Below are 6,022 nucleotides of genomic sequence, written 5' to 3'. Positions count from 1 at the left end.
GTACCTTAATCAGTGTAAGATTGGTTAGGGCTCAACTGCATTCCAGTCCGAAGTTAACTTGTATTAGGCTAGAGTCTATAACAACTTAATACAATGTGGTGTTTAAATCTGTACTAGGTACCGGGGTTTTTCTGCATTTTTGGCTTCCTCGTTAACAAAATTTCTGGTGTCTGTGTTATTTCTTTTCTGCATTATATTTTTATATAATTGAAAATCATAGGTTGTGCGTAGTTCAATCAATTTGTGAATCCAACCTTTGGTTGTTGATTGAAATAGATTGACGCTTGGATATTGGTCTTTGGTACCATCCCAGTTATTTCTCATATTAACCCGTCTCACAGATTTCTCTCTGTTCGATTGCAGATTGATTTGAAAAATTGAGATATAACTCTTCGATGTATTTTCCTTGATTGAGTCTAACTATCTAGTTGATTCTCTTGGAAATATATTGAAGTTAGTCCATGCAGATTTCCTAAACAAAATATTGGGTGTGGTTGTTAGACCCCCATTTTTTCAATTACTATCTATCTTGCTTGAAAGAGATTACGAGGACCTTGATAACAAAGGTACTGACTTCAACAAAATGAATTTCATTCTGAGGAAATATATTCGGACCTGGATTCAGGAATCCCCAAAGCGGAGTCTGTTAGTCGTATGACCTAATCATGTTTCTTAGAGGAAACCTGGATCATTAGAGGACGACTATAGCTATCAATTAGGATACAAAATGTCAGGAATTGAACATCCCAGTTGAAAGTGCATCTTTATTTATAGATGTTAAAGACCAAAGGTTGCTTAGAATTCAAGCAAACATTTTCTCTGTTTAGATGAAACTCTAATTAGGGTTTCAAGTAAGCATGTAAGAATAAGTCTTGAAATCACATAAAAGAATATAGACAGTGGTCCGGTTGCGGAACCATGTATAATGAAAGTAATTGTGTATATGCCTTATGAACTATAAACAATTCGATGTTCATTGCTTCAAAAAAAAATTGATGTTTATTTAACCATTTAATAGTTTAATCATAATATATATACACAAATGTATTTAGTGATCAATGATATTTTAAAGGTGTTTATCAGAGTCATGGAAATACTAGACATATCTAAAAAATCAAGTTTTTAAGGATCTGCTAAAATTTTAGTGGGACCGTTGGTGATACGGTTCATGAACCTTATAGGAAGTCAAGAGTCAGGGTGCAACGGTTTGTGAACCGAGTTCGCCAACCCTACTCGGCTCGTGAACTCAGATGGACACGGATCGTTAACCGGGTTCGCCAACTGTTAGCCTTTTTCCACCAGCATAAAAAATTCAGATCACCATGGTTCGTGAATAGTCATTTTCCGAACTTAAGGTGTGCGAACAGGTTATCCAACCTTCCTGTGTTTCAGAAACTCAAATATTTTTGGTTAGCGAGATGGTTCGCCAACTTACATGAGTCGAAATATCAGAAGTTATGAATTTCTATCTTTTGATGTTTAAAACATTCACAAATGATATAATTAATCATTATTTGGGATATTTTCAAATGATCCACAAATTAATTCTTGAACAATAAATTGTTTCGAACTAATATCGTTAAGGACCATTGAACATCCAATGCATGAATCATATTTCGAGATGTAGATAAGTTTTAACTCGAAATTTCTTCTTTGCAATAAATCTACTAGATAGTCATACGACAAAGTCTCATAAAATATAGAATGATAACTTAGTGAGTAATATAAAATTGTTCAGTATTCACAATCCTTGTTGATGAAGTTTTCCAAATGTCTTCGTCGATCTTCAACTTTAGTTTTCGAGGGTGATTTCTGATACTCAAATGCTAAATTCTAACATAGTCTGAGACTTGACTTGCTAGACTAGAAATCAAGATATAATTTTGTTCAGCTAATATTGACAACAAGCTTGAGATAGCAAACTTGTGGGTTCAACCAAGCATTGCTCTAACAATCTTCCCTTTGTCAATTTTATTGAAAAAACTATTCAATACATATGGATTCAAAATAAAACGATCTTTCAGCTCAAAATTTATTGTGCTTCATTTCCTAGGTTCTTCAACAAGCTCTTGAATTCTTCGTACTTCAAGTGTGTTTGTTCAACACCTTTGTTGTTGAAGATCCGTATCGATAACAATTTATGAGAATACTTATTAAAAAGAGATTTAATAGAATAAAAGATCACTCTACTCAATGGTTGTTATACAAAAACATGGTATTGTTACGTTCCTCAAAGTTCAATTGCACCGCAACTTTGAAGCAGTACTGCGGTAATATGTTCTCCCCCTTAGTCAATACTTACATATTTTTCCAAATAGGTTAAACCCATATATCATAATCCATTCCCCCTTACATAATGCCCCGAAAATCCATATGTTGTAGTAGGATAATACTTAATAATTCTCTCCCCTTTTGTCAAAAAAATTGGCAAATGCGAAAAATAGGGATTACAGTGAATTAAAGAAAAGAGTGTCAAGACTAGAGAACACATACCATCTTTTAGTTTGTACGATTTTACCAAGAAAACTAGGCGATTTCATCAAGGAGATATATATATATATATAGGTACAAGCATCCACAAAGATGTGACGTTTAAGCACAAGTTCATTCCCAATTTGATATCATTCCTTAAAGAACAACGTGAGCGACCTTTACTCTAATCATAAGACAAGAATATTCTCGGACAATAAAAATTTGCTCGCCAGTTACAAACAAAGTAGATTTGTATCCAATATTTTTCTCTCTTCTCGCCAGTTACGAACAAAGAAGTTAAAAATATCAATATAATTGTTAGAAGCACTAATACACAAAATTTTCGCGAGAAATAATCATTGTAAAAAACTAAGACCAGATACGAACAAAGAAAGCAATTAGTGTTATATGACTCAACACAAGAATTATATCTTCCCTATCCATGTACGAACGTATATTAAATTTCACTATTTATTCCCTAGCGGCTATGAAACTAAGGAGGAAAACAGATTCCTAGAGAACATCTTACAGAAAATCATGTACCAGTATATCGTGGAGAGATCAACATTGCAATTCTCGAAATGTTTTACTCATCTTTTATCAAGATTTAAGAGCTTAACCTATGAGAATAATATGAGATATATATTCTTATTCACTGAAATTTAGTAAAGAAGAAAATCTCACAAAATAAGAAATACATATATATAGTCCATGAAGATTAGGTAATGTGATCCATCTTCCAAAATAAAACTTAACTTAATAAACTTTAAAGCACTGCTCTGTCGAACTCGCAAGCGTTGATATCTCAAGCTTGTTTGTCAAGTTTAGTTGCCAAAACTATAAGTATTGATTTCTAGTCTACTTATAGCTAAGTCTCGAATCAGGATAGAAAGTGTAGTTGAGCATTAGACTTCACGGCGTTCATCGATTGAATACGAAGAACTACCAAGGGGATCCTTTGGAACTTCATAAACAAAAGGTATGTGGATACTTGAACTCATCTATCACTCAAAATTTATCTACTATATCTCTTATTTGAGACAAAAGTCGTATAAACATTTGATATTTCGAGCTGAGTTTAACTCGCTTACATATTTCTCGGAATATGTGTTGGTAAGCTTTCTCTTTAACCAAGTTCATCTTATATTCTTGATGAAAGTCAAATGATGATCATGTTAAAATCGCCTTGTAACATATTACATGATTTGTGTGAGACAGTCATTTGATGTAGACTTGGAATGTTTTGTATTGATCATTCGATCACGTGAAAATTTCTTTGAGGCTAATAGTTTGTGTGAGATAGCTATTGTCGTCTGCCAAGAATGTTTCAATGATCGAAATGAGAGTTTAGAAAAATTAACCATGATTGGATATAACACAGTATGCGTACTTGTATGCTAACTGTTGCAATTTATTCCAAGTCCGAGAAGCATACTATGCATACGCGTATGCGTACTGGTTGCTTAATGAAAATCCAGGAACTTAGTAAGCATACCGGTCGTATTGGCGTGAGTGTCAAGTTCCGAAAATTCAACTGAGTTTGGAAGGTATACATACCAGTTTGCATACAGGCAAACCCAAACTTAGTCCGTCCACTTAGGTATGCGTACCCGTTTGCATACTTGAGTAGGTTATGTTCTAAAATCGGTTTTTTTATGAACTAATACATTTATATAATAAGGAATGCCAATATTTTGCAAACCGTGGCTATAATGTTCATGAACTGATTCGAGTGAATCAAAATCGATTTTGCTTCAATTATGTACTTGTATACTTCTGTGAGAATATAAACAATTGAACAACTCTAAAACTAGTTTCATTCGAGTCATTTGAACTAGTTATGGTTAAGATGAATATGGTTGATATGAAAGTGTTCATATGGCTAACTTCGGTTAACTATTGTTGAGCCAACAAAGGTGTACACGATTAGGTACGTTTACTCATATCTAAATGAAGTCACTTTTCATTTGTGTGTATCAAGCTAAGTTCGATTTAACGGTTGAAAGATATTAGCTTGAGTCTAATCAGGTTTTCATCTAATGGTGAATATTGAATGCTTTGTTACCAAGGTAACATTGGTTGCAAACCATGATTTGAAGGTTATATAAAGGAGAACTCTAGCAACTGGGAAATCTAATCCCCACACCTCCCGTGTGATATTAGTTGCGACTAGAGTCGATTCTCCTTTAACCTTAGGTTTTTCTAAAACCCAGTAGGTTAACGACTTGAAGACTTCATTGGGATTGTGAAGCCATACCCAGCTATTTTCTCTGTAGTTGCGTGTTTTGATCTTGTTGTTTTCTATCGTGTTGAGTATTATCTTCTCTAAGATTTGCTCGATATTTAATCTCAGATAGGAAAGAGAAAAAGTAGTCACAAACATTTTCGTCTCATCGTTTGTGATTCCACAATATCTTGTTTCGCTGCCATACGATTAATATTATTGTGAGGTGATTGATATTTCTAGGCTGTTCTTCAGTAATATAAGTTTGGTATATCAATTGGTTCATGTTCACCTTGATTTATCAAAAGACGGAAAAAAAACTCATAGGTATATCTGTGGGAAACAGATTTATCTACTAAATATACTTTTCTGTGTGAGACATATTGTTTTATCAAGTCTTCGGCTTTTGGTCGTAGAAACTCTTAGTTGTAGGTGATATCAGCTAAGGGAATCAAGTGTGCAGAGTCCTGTTGGGATTCAGAGGCGTAAGGAACGCGACTGTAGCTTGATCAGTGTTAGATTGGTTAGGTCTCAACTAAACTCCAGTCTGAAGTTAACTTGGAGTGGGCTAGTGTTTATAGCGGCTTAATACAGTGTGGTGTTCAAATCTGGAGTAGGTCCCAGGGGTTTTCTGCATTTGCGGTTTCCTCGTTAACAAAATTTCTGGTGTCTGTGTTATTTCATTTCCACATTATATTTTCTATATAATTGAAACATCACAGGTTGTGCGTAAGTTCAATCAATTGTGAATCCAACCTTTGGTTGTTGATTAAATTGATTGACACTTGGATATTGGTTTTTGATACCGTCCAAGTTATTTCTATATTCAATTGGGCTCGCAAATTCCTATTTGTTTGATTGCAGATTGAATTAAGAAACTGAGATATAACTCTTGGATATACTTTTCTTAAGATTGAGTCTGACTGTCTAGTTGATTCTCTTGAAAGTATATTGGAGTTAGTCCATACAGATTGCTAAGCGAAGTATTGGGTGTGGTTGTTAGACCCCCGTTTTTTCAATTGGTATCAGAGCGGGCAAACACGTTTAAGACCTAATAAGTATGTGTTTATAGCGATCTGAGTATGGACGATAATGTCTCTGATAACGCATCACCAGTTCAGAGACATTCTGATTTGGTCCAAAGCCTTGTGTATCCTAAAACTGTGTATAACTGGGAATCACGCCTAGATGAACCGTTGTATGATCTTTCAGATGGAAGTGATTCAGATGATGGAGAAGATGTTAATGAGGAAGTCTTCCAATACATCAAGCTTTTTGACCATCTCATAAAAAAGAAAAAGTCAACATCTTGTTTGGCTGAGTTTC

The sequence above is a fragment of the Papaver somniferum genome, chromosome 10 (genome assembly GCF_003573695.1).
Source record: "Papaver somniferum cultivar HN1 chromosome 10, ASM357369v1, whole genome shotgun sequence".
NCBI classification, from domain to species: domain Eukaryota; kingdom Viridiplantae; phylum Streptophyta; class Magnoliopsida; order Ranunculales; family Papaveraceae; genus Papaver; species Papaver somniferum.
The sequence above is the reverse complement of the archived record's forward strand: the minus strand, read 5'-3'. Positions refer to the sequence as shown.